At 44.7% G+C, this 19,742-nt stretch overlaps 1 pseudogene; it reads right to left on the bottom strand.

The window, feature by feature from the left end:
- LOC144095306 (uncharacterized) overlaps positions 1–10,752 on the bottom strand; it is a 171,616-nt pseudogene extending 160,864 nt beyond the window's left edge.
- Positions 10,753–19,742: the final 8,990 nt, after the last annotated feature.

Below are 19,742 nucleotides of genomic sequence, written 5' to 3'. Positions count from 1 at the left end.
ATAACGAGTCTTAATGCCGTAGAATATAACACTTATCCATAGCATGTGGCTAGCGTGCGCAACACATCCTAGGCATAGGATTGAGGGGAAATTTCGGCAGAAAAGAAGAAAAACAGCTCAACTTCTGAAATCACAATATATGTATTTTTTAAATGCAAGTTAAGGTGTCGTCTGGTACCAAGAATGGAAAAAGGAACATGCATGGGTAGTAGGAGAGACTCTGCTGGAGAATATTCAACATAAAAGAAACAAGACGCTGTCAAACTATCTGCGATTTTTTGTACAGCTTATGGACAACTCTAGACAGTGGCATTTCATGAAGCGGTAAGAAAGTCGAATTTTTCCAAGTTACAGCTTTTCCTTCTTTCTGAATTTACAAGTTCCTGACAGCTTCTTATCAACCCTAACACTGTGACTTTGTTTTTGTGATTTCTGTACCGAGTTACGTTGCACTTCGAGGCGTGCTGTCTATTCATGCATGCATATGCATACTCACCACTTGTATTAGAGATGCGATACAAAATGTGTCGGGACGTTCGGCTGTCGGTAAGATACGTTAGGTATCATTGAGACTGTGGCAAATAGAGCACCGAGGATAGCGCAACCAATGACTCTTAGCAAGCGGACAAAAACAAACTGCGTTGTCACCTGGGGCCGCCAAGGTGAGCAAGATTTGAGATTGACTTTGGCGTTTATCAACCTAAAAGAAAGGAAACGAAGTGCAAGACTTTCAGGTTAGGTCATACACACAAGCCCTGAGTTGGGGTTGGTGAAACAAGGAGAGTCTTCGAACAGGAGTGGCAGGCTTCATCGAAACGTGAGTGCCAATTCGCAATAAGGCCGTTAGGTGTACGCTTTTTACGGTGTTGGTAGTGGAACGTAGAGCAAGATCAAGGGAACGGTGATATAAAGCAGAGAAGCACACAAACGAACGAAGTTAAGAACATCACGAGGGTTATAATGCAGGAGTTATCAGCACGGAAAGGTTAATCAAGGCAAACGCTAGATTTGCAGTAACACGAAAAATACGGGTTGTAAATGTCATTTATGCGCTATGGCTCCAGCGTGATGTTCCGATCACTGCGCCAAGTTGACTTCCCCCTTCGTTCTTTCTCTCTCCCTCCTTATTTTTTCCCCATGCGCGCGTTTTAGAGAAAGTGAAGGAGGGGAGGGTGCACGGAGGGACAGGAAGATTGAGTTCCGGGAGCGCATTCACATATGGCAGCGGAGGAACCCCTCTTCTCACCCCAGTGATGTTTCGAAACTTCGGATGGCTCACTGTCCGAACTGTCTGGCAGTCAGGGTAACTACAGAAACGTTCTGCACTCATGTACCACGGCGATTAACTCTCCTTATTTCCCTCACCCACCCCCTCATTTCCGGAGTATTTGGCTTCACTCGGGCTCGGCAGATGAACAACGAACCTTAACGCAGCAAGCGCTCTTTTACTGTTGGCCTAAGTGCTGGCCCTAAATAAAGCTCTTTCTCCTCCTCTAGACCCGAAAAGAGAGAAGCACGATCAAGTAGACCTTAGATGGAAAAGAATCTTTTTTTAGTGCGACAAATGTATACGAGTGCTTATCAACGTGTATGGTCAGTGGGTTCCCGTTTTCAGTCAAATTCTAAAACTGGCTAGTCAGCCTCCGTGGTTTAATAAAGGCGGTAAAACGCACTGGAGTAACACACCAGAGCCGCCACTGCAGACGGTCTCCTTGAGCAACACTTCAATCGGCCTTTTCAAAAGCTGCCCACCGCTTAATTTCCTGTTCAAGTTTGACAGAGAAGTTGGACACCACCTTTGTCATCACAGGTTAGCCGTCTATCACAACTTGATTGTGAACACCGCTATTTTAAAATGAATACGACCGAGTACGTAAATAAACGGGTGCTTTGTAGAAGAAGTACCGCCAAAAGCCACGGGACCAATTAGGAACACTGGTCATGAGCATGTCCATTCTATTTGTTGGCGTAGGACTGCCTCCAACAATTTATATTCACCAACTAGCACAGCAAGCTAACCTACTAAATGGGTGCATGCATGAATAGACAGTCCCTGTTTTCCGCGCTATATTTTAAAAATGTATTACCAACACCAGGGTTAATGTTGCCATAGTAGCTCTCTTTTAGCAGCTGTTGAGTTGTAAGCTGTCCAAGAGCAATCGGAAACTTCAATGGAAGCCTTGAATTTGAATATTCCCGGCATCCCTAACGTTTGCGCTGTTAGAACTATTTATCCATTTAATAAAACGTGCCTGATATTGCAATCACAATATCCACGCGTCTTCAAGTAGGCTTCAAAAAAGTTTGCCAAATATTTCAGGTTTATTCTCAGAGTTTTGTCTCCTTCCTTTCTTCTGTTCTTCCTTAGTTCCTTCCTTTCTTCCTTCCTTCAGAGGGAACACCTGCAAAGAAAGACATCATTCGGGCGCACCAGCCATGTTCCGTGTAAACATCCGTTCGAGACACGAGCACTCGAGAAAAAGCACATGTTCAAGACACGAGCACTCGGAGAAAAACATACGTTCGTAAGACTAGCAGCTCCTGGAATGCAAGCTAACGGAACAATGTAGCGAAACCAGCAGGAAAAAGTATTTATGGCACCTCTTTCTCTCTCGTTTCCGCCCACAGCTGTGAAATTGAAAATAAAAGATCGAGTATTGGAGCAAGAGCAAAGCGGCAGCTCACCAGAAAACCGTGGAAAGATGGAAGAAAAGGCAAATTGTGCAAACTGCTGTCACTACTCGGCCTCAACTATCGTCACTGCCGATACAAAGTCGGGTAGAAATGCGGCGCTAGGCTCACTTCGATTCGGAGAATCTTCGACAGCCCGCATGCCTTCGGGCATGGGGATCGGAGGCGAACTCTAGAATCCCGACAGGGCAACTAATCGTTCCCGAGTCACTCCTCAGATGATGCCATTGCTGCGCTCCTCTAAGCGTATTTTCCCTTCGCGACTTTGCAGAATTCCTTCGCTAAGCCAGGTCTGTTCAATTTAAAAAGAATCGTTAAAAGTTAACTATTCAATATTTGTTAACCAGCCTGCTAGTTAGCGCGTCTTAGCTGTATTCTGATGTACTACATCGCTGACAATGGCATGTCGAAAAATGTGCTCTTTTAACTCAAAAAGACTATTTTAAAAATTGTGTAAAGTCGTAGGTGAAACACTGCATATCAGAGTGGCAGGATCAGAAATATTCTTACCTTCAGTTGATCTGCAACGCTGGGAATGCATTGCGAGCCACACAGTGTGGCTCGTAAGCAAACCCTCTGGGCTTCAAACTTTCGACAAAGGCTGTACAAGGGTGGGGTAATGCATGTGTGGTGTTGGGTAAATTTGAAGCTTAGTAATGTGGTAATTAGTGACGTGAACAGGAGACTTCCTAACCATTGAGATATTAGAGTAACATTCCGCCCATGAACTGCCGTGCGGAAGAGTTCAACAAAAACAAGGTGGAAGTTCGGTAGCGATAATTGTGATCAATGCGGGAATATGAACAAAAATCGTTGACTGCATGTGAAGTGAAACAGCTGAAGGAGCCACAAACGTGTCGGGTCTGACCCTTAAAGGCAGGGCGTTAGTGTCTCCTCAAATTTCTTCACGACGCTAATGTTGGTTTCATCACCAAAGAAAAACTCATCGTGCTTTTTTGACACTCAAGATAGTACCGATGGCTTATAGTGATTACTCATGTAAACACGATTACTGAATTAGGTGGAAGGAATCTGCAACCCTAATAGAGGAACGGATCCTCCCAATCCGTATCCTCCTCAGCTGTCTGATCATCGAGGCAACGACGTCTACCTGGATAGGATGATTGCAGAATGCCCGCTATTTGCACGTTATCACTACGTCAGTAGAATCGAGTGTTACCAGAAAAAACTTAGACGAAAAAACCCGGTAAGCGCTTTTTTGGGGGGCCTCCGTGCTAGTTATTGTCACATCTTAGCCGCCAATGCAGTGGTATATATCTAGAAGCACAAATCAAAGATATTAGGACAGTCGTCTTCCGGCGAAACAAATTTCACAACTAAACTTTCTATCACATGCTTAAACAAAGGCGCTGAAAAAAAGCTCAATATTGCTTCGGTTATGTATGTAGAACTGCTCAGACCTTCTAATTGCATCGTCAGTCCACTATAACAGCATTTTCATTTCAGAGAACACAGGCAACGATTATCTGTTTTTCACGTTAACTTCGCATAACGCTATAACCACGCGTGTCGTAAAGGTCATAAAATCGTTGAATATTTAAGACAACCTTTACGACACAAGACATTAGAAGCGATACAATATGCTCACATTCCCTAAAAAAAGCAAGCGCATAGGCATCCCGTCATTACTGCTTTACGCGAGCCCTTCTCGGCACTATTTGGAGTTAACTGCACAAAACAAAAAAATTCAAGGCAAACATTCTTGCGTTGGCCTTGTAACATGCTGGAAAATTGAGCTGCGGCCTCTCCGTAGAAATCAGGCGAAGGATGAAGCAGCAGTCACAGAAGCTCTGCAAATCACGTTTTAATTAAGATACATTTAGGAGCGCAGCCTTCATTAGAAACAAAAACAGCTGTGCGCAAGATGCGTAACCGCTGACCGGTACCTGCCAATTCGGTGCAAACTGGAACGAAAGCTTTATCTGATCTTCTAATCATGAGAAAAACCCTATTAGCCACACGACCAGTTTGTAGCCAATGATGCGCCAAAAGGACCAAAGCTGCCGACCATTTTGTGAAAAAGGTCGAACGGGATACTTTTGGTTCTAATAACGCCTGCTGCCTTTAGCGTTTTCACATGACTCGGCTTTCATTTTCAGCGCGTGACACAGACAACAGGCATATATTACCAGCGCCACAGCGGGCTGGCCATTGGACACACACCCCTTATTGGAGCGAAAGCTTCACTACGCTAGGTAAAGCCGATTTCGCCGCACGTTGCCGGTTGACCTTCAAGTGAGCCAGAGGTCAGGTGTGGCTATCGGCCTTACTATATGTTGTCCACCATGGTGTCGCATCACTTGACCTTTGACCTTTCAATTCGTTGGTAGAGGGCGGTAGAATAGTCCGCAGCGTTCTTTGAGGGACCAACTTCGCGCAGTAAACCAATAATTTAACTGCCACCTGCCGGGTGGCAGGATGGGCGCGCTGCCTATCCAGTGGGCGCAACGCACTCAACGTTAAATACGCCAAGCTGTGTCTACTTGCCCGATAGACCATAGCTTTCGCCCTGTAGCCAGGTTCAGCGGTACTTAAACCGCAGATAATTTTTCCACTGTTGCACGTAACTACCCTGAGACGAAAAAATTTTTTTTTGTTTAGAATGAACCGAGCAGGACTGTCATCTTTTTTTTTCTTCCACATAGTCGGCTACCAAAATTTTTTTTACATGTTTCTGGTCCTTGTCTTCGTTCTTGCCGAGCTCTCAATGCAGGCCTGGCCAAGTGGAAACGTCTTCAAACGCAGCTCCACCGCTTTAATTAAATTCCAAGAGCACTTCGCGCAGCCGCTTGAAGTGTTCTAAGAAAATTATTGCATCCGATTCTATCTCCGCATGTTTGACGTCCGAACCGCGATGCTTTTAAAAGCTTCAACACGGCCTGGCCGCGCCTCCTTGCGCCAGGAGCGGCGAACGATAGTAAAAAATAAAGCAAGAATGCGTATTCGTTCCTCGCATTATCAGAATGTAATTTCGCCGCAAAGTTATTGAGCACGCCTTTGCCTTGCAAAAGATGGATCCGTTCACTTTTTCTCAAACCTTTTCTGTGCTGATATTTCGCTGTTTCTATATTGCAAGATGTGTGGCGTAGGTTATTTTAAGGAGTGTCATCTCCGAAACCGTTTTCACGTCGAAGATACATAATAGCCATGACTAAGAGCACCCAAAATTTAATTTCGCGCTTCACTGAACGTATCTGGAAAGGCAAGTTTAAGACCTGAGCGGTTATATTGTAACCTAAATATTTTCGTTCTGAAAATGCAATTTCTTGTTCTGCAATTAAGTACGCGACTTGTGTACACAGGGGGTATTATATATCTGGACGTTTCCACAGCAATACCATCGATGCTTGTTTGTTTTTATTTTTTTTGCCCCTGACTTGTCCAAGAATATGTTGTCACAATAAGTATGTGGCGGTTACTTTCCTGCATTTTGTGCTTGAAAGCGGTAACCGGGCCGCTGTGTACAACTAATTAAAAATATGAAGAACAAAAATACACGCAACTTTGTCAAATTTACAAGCATTTATCAACGAAGGACATTACAAAACACATAATCATATTGCCTTGATGTTCTTGCATTAAATAAGTACTAGCTCAAGCACTCAGTGCAACCCCTGAAAACTTAATTACACCCTTCGATCGCACCGCCTCCTCCCATCACACAAACAAAAACACTCTAACGGCTCACTCTACATTATTTCAACTGGTTAAGAAGCACCCTGTGGTAACTATTACGTTGCACCATTATTCCTATAAGACCCATGGGCGATAAGGTCATGGAGTTTGGACTAAACATAACACATCTCTATCAATGCAGGCATCCTTCGGGTATACCTTGTATAATTTTTTTCTCCAAACATCCTCTTTAATTTACATCTGGAAGTGCTTACATATTTCGGAGTTTGTTAGAACCGCGCGGACAGGAAGTTTGCAGTTCACGCTTATATGGGCGAAAAAGCAGTAACTGACTGCGCTCACGCTATCCGACGAAAGCAAACAACTGATTGTCGTAGGGAATGGACAAGGCTAAATGCGTTTATCAACGACAGTTTTTTTTTTTAAAGTGCGGTGGATGCCACTGTCAGAATTATGCGAAGCTATGATGCTTTTTATGGCTTTCATTAATGCAATATTTCGTGAGGCCTCGCTACATTTACAACTAATTGTCGTCGACAATTTTACTTCAGAGTCCGCAAAATATATGCACCGAAGAGGGAAGAAATGCCGCCTTCTTAGATGTTTCATATCTTTCACACGTTTCAGATAAGAGAAGGCGGACGCACCGCGAGACAAATATATGCAGTAATAACGTATTTCAATCATTCCCATCCCCATGTGTGTGTAGTTTTCGGCGCTGTTGGATGAACTGCACTCACGCTGAATGTCCTGCCATGCATAGGATTGGATGGCGCACACAATACCAGTGGACGCCCAGCCTCTGCCGCAGCAATAGAAGGAGGGCGCTTAAAACACGTCTTGGGGACTCGTGGCTCCTCGCTGTTGTGCTCAACGAAGGCTGTCAGGACGCAAGGTACCAGGGGAAGTACAAGCCATGCGAAGCCTTGGATGATATTATACCCAACAATTCTGAACAAAAGCATTTTTCAACGAAAAAAAAGTTTAGGAACGCAGTTTTTTGATCATATATTTTGAGATTTGACTATAACAATCAATATATCAGCAGATCTCTCGTGTATAGGCTTCCATTTTTTTGCTATTAACGTTTTTGCTATCGTCAAAAAGTTCCCCATTGGCTTTCTATCGCAATCTTAACTGCTCGATGCAAGCTACAGAAAAACTTTAAGAGCAAAATTTTGCTACACGTCGGAAGAATGGGCCATTATCTTCAATGTTTGCATAACATCAGTTTACGATATTCAAATGTTTAAAGCTTTTGCGCAAGAATGCACAGTCGGCATAAAACTGCATAATGATTCTAAGAACGGAAAATTCGACATGCACCGTTCTTCCTACAGGCACGTGCTATAACTTTGCCTTTCTTTAAAGTGACCCACAGAACCTACTCACTGATACCAGCTAACAGGTTTCGACCAACCTGCTGATGAGTACTCCTCGGTTGAACGCGGGAGAAACTTTTTTCCAGCAGCTGAGTGTCACCGGCGCAAGGGATACGATGGAGAGGAGGTCGGGACCCCACCAGCGCACACTGCAAAGGTTATATCTTTGTGTACTTAACCATTACTGCTTGCTAGCTAGCGCTGATTTTCAGCACTGCCAGCTGTGTGATCGGTATTCAGATATATTTTTTTTTCAGTTTGTACAGCGCATAAAATAAATTATAAACAACAAACTACGTTCTATTCTCGCTAACCTAACTGCTAGGCTCACCTATAACGAGCGCAATCACTGCGCGAAGCTTGCTGCCTTCCGCCGATGTGTAGTAGAAGTGGTACTAGCAGATGTATTATGAGTAAAAAAATGAAAGGCGAATAATTCCTCTGCTGTTAATGCTGAAAATCCGCACTAGTTTACATCCAATAATAGTTACGACCAGAAACAGCCCGTGCGTGAATCCCATACGGGATCCCTGCCAGTGAGGGGGGCCTGCCTGTGCGGGTTCCTTGCCGCCTCCGCGGATGCTTAATTATACGGACACAAACAAGCTTCACTTTGTTTTGGGTTAGTTAGCACGAGGCGCAAGGCATGGGCTGTGTGCACGATGTGGTCACGTGATCGTACCCCAGGAGTAGCGCCCGTTGCGGCGGACCCCCTTAGTCTTACTGCCTGTCTGCCCCCCTTGACATGTCAGATTCGGCTACACTGATGTTTTTTGACAACGACGTCAGCGAAAAACATTCCTTTCCCGGGAACGTTCGTCTTAACAACTAACGCTGTTAAAGGGAGACAGATGGCCGCCTGCACCGTGACTGCCGCGTTGAAGGACGAACGCTTGAATTACACCGCGGAAGAAAAAAGAAGAAAACGGGACAGAAACAAGAATATATGAAAGATGCATCATATAAAAGCTGAAACGATAAGTAATAGATAAGGCGGGGGACAAAGGTTGGGGTTCAGGGCTCCCCAAATGGCATCCCCTACCCTGCGAAAGGTGCGAAAAGCGCAGCATAGTGCACCTTCTTAGTACTGTGTGAAAGCACGGAGCCAGAAATTTTAAAATCGCTGTGAATCGCTATGTTAAGACCTGACAAAATTAGAGGGGTTGTCCAGAGGGAAGGTGTGAGCGCTGCCTTACTGCAACCAGCGTTGACACAGCGCCACGTTGACACAGTTCTCAGTCTGTTAATGCGAAGCTTTTAATGTCGGATAACCGTCTATGGACAAATACCTTAGATGGATAAAGTTCTATATCTGTTTAGTGATAAAACTGTTTAGGGGTGTTGGCGTTGTGCGTAATCTGGCAAACTAGCTAATGCCCATTGCATTACCTTTATCGCGCAGTGCACAGACAAAACAGGCGACATCAAACATTTTTCAATCGTGGCAGTTCTTATTTACTCGGATGAATCAGTGAGATTATTAAAGTCTGCAGAAATAGAAACCACGACCGTGCTACGGCATATTTCTTATACGAATGGCTGTCGTATAACGTTGCCATATGGCAAAATCTATTATTCATCTATTTTTTTCCACGTTATTACCGCAAATTTATAGATGTCTCCAGCAATCTTGAAAATTAGCAGGCCAAATATAAGCGTTTCACTTCATAAAGTCAATGTCTTCCTTGGTGGAGGTGCCTCAGCCGTGCAGTCACGTTACCTAATCACCCAAATGCGTGGACATATTGGCGAGCAAGTTATGAGAAGCTTCACTACTTTCGGTATGACTGACTTCTGTGCTAGCGGTATTATATGTCAGCAACGACGGCCTTTTGTACACCGATTGTTTCAACAAGGGCTCATGGCTTGCATTTTCACTTCCGTTCTCTGCCATTCTGGAGTTGTGAGCAGGTCCTCCTTCTGAAGTCAAAAATGTTCGCCCTTTCGGGGGTGCAGTTGAAGGCGCAGTGCTGGTAACGTGCAGTCTGTCCTGTGTATTCCCTCTCTCAGCCATCGAACGAGTGCTCGTTTCCACGCTGAGGCTTGTTGCATTGGCTTCGACTTCTAAGTTGGCAGCTTTGTCGGATGACTGGCCGGACAGAAGGCCCAAGCGCACGCTTGCGCGAACAAAGGCTGTGCTCGCCAGAACGAACACTGTGACCAGCAGCCCCGCAGCGAGAAGCAAGCCGCAGTCGCCATTTGACTGCACCACGCTTTCCAGTTCGACGAGCTTCTTAATCGTAGCGGGCGCTCTAGGCGGTCCTTGGTGATTATTTCTATCGGGCAAGTTAATATACGGTACAATCGCATCTTGGTGCGGTGGCATTACCGGCGGCACTTCGTTTAGGGGACCATAGTCAAACCTTTGACGGGTGGCCGAGATCTTCGCTAAGATACCTTGAGCTGCCATTTTCTCGTGACCAGTCCATAGCGTCGGGAGCAGCTTACTGAAGAAGTAACGTCGCGGCGTAGCGTGGAAGGTAGTGGACGCAGGCACCGTTTCCCTTTGTTCAACGGCATCGACTGGACTGGCTTCAACTGCTTGGCCCATCCTTCTGTAGATACTTCCACGGGAGACGTTTTTCACTTTGTTGTTCTTCAGTGGCGACGACACGAACGATTCCCGATGAAGGGCCCGCCCCAGCGTGGACTCTGGAGGCCCAAGTGAGAGTGTCTCCTCGGATGTGCAAAGCGCAGCAGCGTCAGGAGCTGGCATTGTTGCGGTAGACGCCGAGCTGTCAGCCATGCCGCCTGTCGCTTGCGTCAGTGTGCATGTGTTGGAGCTGCTTAAGCTTGACAAAGAGCTTCGAACGTCCTGTTCAGCCTGCTTCACAGTAGCCTCTTCAGGGATTGTAGGGAACAGTTCGGTCCAACCAGAAGCGACCCTTTTGAGCTTCCTGCTGCCGCTTCCTTGTTCGGAATTTCGTTTTAAACGGCGCGCCCTCTGCTTGACCTTTGTCGTTGGTCGCTTGCCCTCACGATGATGACGTCCTGAAGAGCGCTTGCGCGCAGGTGGGCACATGCTATCGTTACAGTCTTCATCAAAATCGTAAAGATAACGCGTGTGTGACACTTCGCTGACATCATCACGGTCTTGAAATTCATCTTTCCGATCGCTCTGCGAAAGTTGCGGTTGACTGCGTTCTTCACTGGATAGGCCCGCGGTATTCGTCGGCTGGGAATTGCAACGTACCTCGGTGTGGCACTCACTTTGGGACTTGAACGTGGTTGGCCACTTGGTGGTGCCAATTTTCATGACTATCGCGTAGCTACGCCGTCAGATGGTCTAGTAATTGCCTCTTCTTCCTCTTCAATGTAAGCGAAATCTTGGCTGCATGAGCTCAGCTTCTTTTTTTTATGCAAGAAATGCCTCAATTTTGAGAACATCGAGAGTTTCAGACAAACCAAGAAGAAATTTTCAAAATAGGCGTTTCAGTACAGAAACCGACAAGAAACATACATTTCACATGTCCGCCAAAGCTACAAAAAAAGAAAGTAAGAAGAATAAAATTGCATTGCTTACCTGCATATATTAAAGCTTCGATCTCTTTCTAATCTTGAACCCAATGTTTTCATTCCACGCAAGTGCTCAGCTAACATTCCTGAATAGGCGTTGCGCCAGGATGTTCATTGAAAACATGACAATACAAGGATTTGTCGAATGTTTCTTTATTTTTGTCCTGGCAACATTGCGATTTAGCCCCAGCACGCTTTCTGATTGAACGAAAGCTGACGCGTCATCCGTAACGGCTCCTTATCAAACACTCCACGGAATGCTTCCCTCACTGCGCTGCCTTTTCAAAAACGAGCGATCCACGCGTCGTCTACACCAACTATTTTTCAATCGCTGCGCGACAGGCTACGTCTGCACCGGAGCAAACGGTTTCAAACGCCACACCATTGATACCAGAAGCCCTTTGGGGATAGCAGTATCATCAGCCCCCATGACTGCTTAAAACATCAAAATTGTGTATGTCGTCCATGTATTTCCATCTCCAAAGCTAAAAAAATAAAAAATCATGACATGCAACATATTATATATATATATATATATATATATATATATATATATATATATATATATATATATATATATATATATATATATATATAGGATTTCAAATTGTCCGACAATTTGAAATCTTTGCACACAGCGAGCCCAGCCCTCCCCCCTACAAACAAGTATCCCCGGCGAGGTCGGTTCAACGACCCGCCCAGGGAGAGCGGTGCACCGTTCAGTGAAACCCAGACCCCGTGAGTAAGTTCTTACACGTGTGCTCGTTAACGTAGCCCACTCCTTCCTTAACGTTCTAGCCCTTGGCTCACCGGAAATTAGTGAGACCCCCAAAAGGCGCCTGGTTTGGCCTGTTCGTCACTGCCAGTGTCATTTGCGCAGCCACGCATCTGCAGCGGCGCCCTTTGAGTTTGAGCATTTTGTTTGTGTGTTTTGTTTGCACGTTTTGCTTTCGTACGCCTGTGGTTGCCGTGCTGCCCATGTCCCCCGCACCGTCTTCCTCTCCCTTTCTCTCGTTCGCCATCTCCTTTTCTACCCCACCCTTCCTTACTATACTACTTTTCCCCCTTTTTTTCTTTTATTTCTATTTTTTTGCTTCCTCCCCCAATCTTGTCCCTGTCTGCTCCCCGCAGCCCCATCTTTATTTTTTTTTCAATTTTTTGTACTTTTGTTGCTATTTGCGTGTTACACTCCTTTCTCCCTTCTCTTGAGCTCACAAACTTAAACCGTCCATCTGACGCGAGACCACTACAGTCCTGAAGAAGACCGCACCGCGGTCGAAACGTTGATAAATAAAAGTGTCTTTGTAGAAGTGCGCACTTCTCTTAAATCTTTATTCTGCGGAGCCAACGCAACCTACGTTATATATATATATATATATATATATATATATATATATATATATATATATATATATATATATATATATATATATATATATATATATATATATATATATATATATATATATATATATGATGAGAAAAGGTGGCGGCCGAATGCGTAGCTCTCCTAACCGCATGAGAAAACTGGTGAAGGGAGATAATGGTACGGGTGTGAGGAGGAGGGAGAAGCCAGCTGGCCCATAAAGAGTTTCTGAAAAGAGAGCCGCCGGGAAGCGCTCTCGAAATTCGTCAGCTCTGGCTCGTAATGCAGTCCAACAGTTCGCCTTCGCAACAATGCTCGTTTCATCGTGGAAACTTTTTTGCTTGCTTGCCGTCTCGCACCGTCTATTTCATATGTAGCAGATCGGAACATGTACATAAAAATATTTAAAATGAAGCAAACCACGGATATATTCGCGTTCAAAAGAAGATATGGTAACCCGGTGCAATAGCACACCTCACATGCTTCCGACTGCGCGCAAACTGTCGGAAACGCTGCTTCGTCCCCATCACCGCTAAACTGCAATCGGAATGAATGTAAGATCTAGCAATAACAGTAAATAACAGTGACGTGTACGCTTTCTAGTCTCGTCCATATGAACTGAAGAGGTTTCTTAGATAACGTAGAAGAAAAAAGAAAAATATTTCTGTCATTTTAATCAGACAAACATAATCCTGGAAATTACACCAGCGATAAGGCGCTTTCATGGTATGATTCTGGTAAAACAAATTCTGCTGGGGAATGTTGAGCTCCATTTGGGGTTGGGTGATATCCAAATTCTGAAAGAAGAATTAAGCTACGAAATGTTAAATAAAATTGTTATTCGTTAGCGGTGCCCTCGAAGAAATATCGCCAAAGGTCCTCTTGGCTTGCTTATTGTTTGGGCTGCACCATCGTCATTTTCTTCACCTCCGCACTGTTCGGCCCTCCAGTGAACTGGGCAGGAAACTGAGCAGGCCTTTAGCGAGGACGGCTGGGTTATTTTGGCTTTAAGAACCCCCCCCCCCCCGCTCACCCCCCACCCCAGAAAAAAAGAGAGAAAAAATGGTAAGGCAGGAATCGACAGGAAGAAATGGGCTTGGGAAAGACTTGTAATGCGAAGGCAGGGTAACCGATGGTCCTTAAAAGTAACGGACTGGATTCCAAGAGAAGGGAAACATAGCAGGGGTGGAAGAAAGGTAGGTGTGCAGATGCGATTAAAAAGTTTGCGGGGCTAGAGTAGCCACAGCTGGCACAGGACAGGGCCAATTGGAAAGATGTGAGAAACAACCTTGCCCTGCAGTGGGCGTAGTCAGGCAGTTGATGATGATGCTGGAACGGTAAGGTACGGTACGGTACGGCATGGTAAAGTACGGTACGGTATGGTACAGTATGTTATGGTATGGTATGGTATGTTCTGGTTTGGTTATTAGGAAAGTAACGTTCCAAGCGGACGTTAACCTCCTATCGTTAACCTAGGGAAGCGGAAGAGGACGTCAGCCTGGTTGCCACGGTGAGCGGCGGTAGAATGTCACTGCGTTGCAGCTGCCTCGGCTAAATGCCCAATAGCACTATTGCTCTTCGCCGATAAGAGGAAGACGACAAAAGACAGCTAAGTAGTGGGCTGCGTAACTCATATTCAGTTGTTAACTTTGGACTATGGCAGTTAGTCCTCTTATTTATTGACAGGAGTGTAATCCACCCTAAGTAATATCTATATAAGTTTATAGAATTTTGAAAACGCAGTTATTCTGGGCGCTGTGTCTCTACAATTTTTGCCGATATCGCGCTAAAGTACAGGATCTTTCAGAAGCTTGCAGACGGTCACAGCGCAAAAAGCAACTGCCTTATCTAAACTCTAATAACTGATACGAATATACTTACGGTGAACTACACGCATCTAAGTCAATAAGGTAAATAGGTAAAAAGCCAACTATTAAATATTAGTCAAGGAGTCTACTAGTTAGCACGTCTTAGCTGTATTCTGATGTACTTCACCGCTGGCAATACTATGCCGAAAAAACGCTCTTCTAGCTCAAAAAGCCTATCTCTAATAATTGCAAAACATCTTTGGTGAAACATTAGGTATACGTGTACGTACCGGTTCTCGGCCATAGTGCTTGCTTCCCATGTCTTGCAGAGAAAGCAAGACATGGTTTCTCTCCTACTGCTTTTTAAGCATCGTTTGGGAAGTTGTCATGGCACACAAGTATGTCAAAAATTTACCACATTTTTTTTCAATAAAATCGCTGACATCGCCTACATTGTATTTGCCACAGTATATTGCCGTTCAAAAGCGTCTACCGTTAAACAAAAAAAACTTGAGAGCATTGATGGTCGTTGTAAGGACCGGTGACGCGTTGGTCGTCAGATTGAAAAGAGGCATTCATTAGTTTGCAATGAACAGCGAGCTAAAAACGCAGCTTTCTAGAATTAGAGGGAGTCACGTGACTGCTATCATTTTGAGGCTGAAATAAGGATTTTTCAGCGCGCTCTGCTTTTTCTTTTAAAGGAGCTTTGTATCAGTAGCATTTTCACTCTCATAGCCAGGAACTTAAACAAAACAGTCAAACTAACCTCTAGGGATAAAATCCCCATGACTGTTGAGTGTGATGGTAAAATGAACATTTCTCAGCTTCGGCGTTTTATTTTGGAAGAGGGCTCATTGACGTGGACGCTTTGCTTTTTATATAGTACCACAATATCTTCCCTCGCAAAGGAAAAAGAAGGAAAATAATTAGCATAATCGGAAAGCAATACTGCAGGGCAAGTTCACAAAAACCTGTTTTCGTTCGGCCATGCCCGTGAACCGAAATCCTCCTGACGGCGCAATTTATTTTTCTTCAACCATTACCCTAACTTTTTTAGTTAGCCCTACCCACAGGCATAGCCAAGAACTGATTTACACGATATTGCGCTGCCCTTGCATTCAATGGCCGGCCCGAACTTCCAAGGCGCCAACGGCAGAAAGTTCCCGACCGACGCCAAATCCCACCCAGCATGGTCCTTCAAGATTCCCAAAAGCGGGCTTCACGCCAGCGTAATACCCAAGGCTCCAGCGCATAACGAAGGCCTACTGAATCTCACTGCCGCCTCAAGACAGAGCTGAAAAAAGGGAAGGAAAAAAAGCTGGCAGACAGGATGAACGACGACGAAGAGAAAGAAAAAGAAAGGAGGAATTTATGCGGCACGGCCAAAATACGTCGTAGCGCCACTACTGGACGGGTTAAAGCGGCCTTCGTCGTCGTCTGAGCGCCTCTTTACATAGATCCCATTATGCAAATACATGTTCCAGTCGAATGCCCCCGTGCCGCCGGCGCGCTGCGCAAATGTTGGCAAGCCCTTGGCGAGCTTCTTACTTCACTGCAGAAAAGGGAATCCGGAAAGCAGTGAACGATGTCTCGGGGCCTTTCCAGAGGCCCCGCTGGGATCGGTTCCGTAGAAATTCTTTGAGAGGTTCAAGCGAATAATCACTCCTTGCGGCCATATGCTATTTCCTTTGCCGCGGTTCGAAATTTCTTACATTAAGACTCTTAAATGTATTTCAATGTTAAAATTCTTCAGCACTTCCTCGTGAACACTTTGATCTTTTTTGCAAGGTTCGCTTAGTGCTCATACTATATTTATTATGACCTTTCTGATTGAAAAGTTAGAGGCCGACAGAAGCCTCTATCGAGGCTACATTAGCCTACCACGAACACGAACACGAGGAATACGAACAGCTGAGGGACTATTTCCTGGTATGGCAGTGTCGCACATGTTTAAAGGCTGAAGAACGTAGATTTATTCTTGGCTCTTAGATCCCCGGAATCAATGTCTTTTCTTTTTCTTGCAGAAGGCTGAACTGCCTAATGATTCGCTAGATATCAAAAATAATAAAAACAAACTATCATGCTTTCAAGTGTACAAGTTCGCGGATTTATTTCTTCTAAATATTTCATCAGTGCGTCTTGTACAACCGTGCAACTAATATACGGCAAAAAAATTACACGGCGCAGAGTACCATTATTTTCTGTGCCCAGTAACTACGTTTAAAAAAAATCGACTTGTAAAGGTGAAAAAGATAGAGTTATTTTAAATATGTTATTTTAGGAAGGGAATTTCACAATCGCCATTTCGTTCCACCTAGGAATAAGGTAATGTTTTATGCTTCCATATCTACCTCATATATCAATTACTGCAGTCTTGTGTGGGCAACAACTTCGAAGACGAACGTACATCGGCTATTTTTCAAATTTGCTTTGCGGAGAAGATCTAAAGCGGCAGACCAACGCTTCTGAGCCCAAAAGAGATTTAAAAAAAATAAAACTCACTGTCGCACTTGTGCATATAAGGAAACTCACGGCTCCAGAAAAATCAATGAGAGTAAAAGAGGTAACAAGCGAAAAAATTAGAGTGCTTGGAACAAGGTTCGTGAGATGCGATGCTCCCGGAAGAAATTCAGTCTGAAAGCGGGAAGAGGGGATGTCAAACCAGCATTTTGTTTCGAGGGTGCTGGCGTCAAGCTGCGAGGGACATGGAAAAAGAGGGGCAATCTAGATATCCTTACAGAAATGCTCAATCATGGCTGTTTGACGTCACTGATTCGTAGAGCTGCTCCGCGCGAATTTGTGAAATCTTGTTTCAAATGCTTGGTTCGTCAGAGAGCAGAGGCCAGAAGGCAATGCGACTGCTTTTTATCTCTGCATTCACCACTGTGCGCAAGCCATGAGCTTCGCACTCAGCGCAGCACTTCGTGCTTACACTTGTCTTTCGTTCGTCGTATTCATCTTATGCTCAAGACGTCGCTTTTCCTATATTGCATTTAATGAATACAACGTAAGAATTTGTACCTCTCTTCGTGAATATTCTCTGGATAAGGAATACTTTCTTCTGCTGTCATGTCATGAATGAGAGAATGAGGGACTCAGTCGTGTTTTGTTTTATTTTCTGTACAGTATCCATGGCTCCTCAAATACAGAACAATGCTATGAATAGAGACTTAAGCAGCAAAAAGGAGTCGTCTGGGGTACTATGGCAAAGTCAGATGAATTTGTTGAATTAGTGAGTGAAAGAAGCAAAGAATCCTGTTTCCTCCCCTTAGTTAGTGTGACGGCTAAGCTTCTTTACTACACACTCACTTTTATATCGCGTATCATGTTCCCATGCCCAGGAATCTGGGACATGGGCAGTAAGCGTCACCTTGAGATCGCTTGCTCAGGACTGCATCGCGTTTCAAGAGACGGTCTATGTTAAAATTGTTTTCTTCGAAGCAAGCAATTGGACTCACTCAATACCATCAAAATGGGAGAAAGCTATTGCCTTCTCGTTTCAGGTAACATATTCACTTAAACTCTGCGTTTCTTTGGGAGTGAAATCAAGGTTAGCACATTCTGGTATGCGGATTTAGTTCAGGTGCTCTGAAAAGCTTCTTGAAGTAGAGTACGGAGTGTCGCGAAGAAAACATGCAGGAATTTTCTTAAATCCTTTTTGCAAAAATTCACTCGTAAAATTATTCGAAAGTCTAATATTCACACAAACATCGGTTTTGGTTTCATTTCAGGAGAAGGTGCCCGAAACAACCACTTCATGCGCCTTGAAACAATGCGAGGGGTGTTTATACATTTCTATGTGAACTAACAACTAGGACGGGTTCCAGACGTCTGCTCGAAATCGTTGAGAGAACTCTATCGCCATCTACGTCGAACTCGAAACTTACTTCATCTGAAGAACGCCTTCTGCACTCGACGTCGTGCACAACTTTCTCTCGACTAAGCGCATTTCAAGAATTCCGCGAAATTTAGAAGCCTGCAATTATTCTTTTTGCTGGCGGCGAAATGAGATAAAGGCGACGGATTCCGTCGGAGTAATTATACCTTCCTGCTGACGCCCCGGCCACTGTAAAACATCGGTTCGATACGGAAAATCTGAGAAATGCGGACGCTGTTCTTACTTCACTGCCTCCGAGAAAACTGCTGTCTCGTGCATAACTGCTCCCTGTCAGCGACCACGCGAAGTGTGACTGTGCTTCTCAGAAGCTTGTGTTTCCTTAGGCATGGTGGAGTGGGAGTTTGGTGCGTTTTTTTCTGCCACGACAGGCACTCGCTGAAGAGAAGTATCGGTTCTTGGGAAACAGAAAGCGTTAGCGAGTACACCAGTTGAGTGCGCCTGAACACGCCTCGGGCTAAGAGATGTGAGCGAGGGGAATGGAAGAACGTTCAGATTTTTGGTGAATATTAACGCAGCTAAGCGATTTGTCTGCATCAATTCTCTAGCTAGAAGAACCTATAATAAATTTTAATCATTCCCAAATGGTGTATTAGAGGCATCTAGGTCATTCGATGGCTGCAATGAGCTGTGAAGACAAGGCACACATTTTCACTAGGCACTTTAAGCTAGACAGGCTGCATGACCTTACCTTTTGCTTTAAAAGAATTCACAGCGAGTGCGTTACTTTATATCCAGTGATCTCACTTTATTCGAGAACAGCGATAGCAACGTGTTCTGAACTTTGCATCGCGTAAATATTGATGCTCTGAGGTCAGACAAAAAAAAAAGGATATTAAAGTGCGGCGACTCACTTTTCTAGTTGCGATTCCCCAATTTGTGAGCCTTTCAGTGCAGAACTGGCGTCAGTGTTTTGCTAGCTTCGACAAGATCTAGCACCATGTAGAAATATTCTTATAAAAATTTCCTTTTTGCTATCTCTCTGCCATAATTCGTACAGGTTTTCGGGAATAAACGCAATTAACTAGGTGCGCTGTTTAGCTGCAACGGCTGAAATTATGAGTTCGAATATAGGCACCAGTAAGGAGGTACCCCCTGCTGAACTTATAACAGGTAACCCCAGAATTAGGGTGTGTTATTTCTGCGCTTGCAGCTCTGCACCTGACCCGCCGCGGTGGCTCAGTGGTTAGGGCGCTCGACTACTGATCCGGAGTTCCCGGGTTCGAACCCGTCCGCGACGGCTGCGTTTTTATGGAGGAAAAACGCTAAGGCGCCCGTGTGCTGTGTGATGTCAGTACGCGTTAAAGATCCCCAGGTGGTCGAAATTATACCGAAGCCCTCCAATACGGCACCTCTCTCTTCCTTTCTTTCACTCCCTCCTTTATACCTTCTCTTACGGCGCGGTTCACGTGTCCAACGATATATGA

Source organism: Amblyomma americanum, chromosome 6 (assembly GCF_052857255.1).
Source record: "Amblyomma americanum isolate KBUSLIRL-KWMA chromosome 6, ASM5285725v1, whole genome shotgun sequence".
Taxonomy (NCBI): Eukaryota; Metazoa; Arthropoda; class Arachnida; order Ixodida; family Ixodidae; genus Amblyomma; species Amblyomma americanum.
Note: the sequence above shows the minus strand (reverse complement) of the source record. Positions and strands in the feature narration are given on the sequence as shown.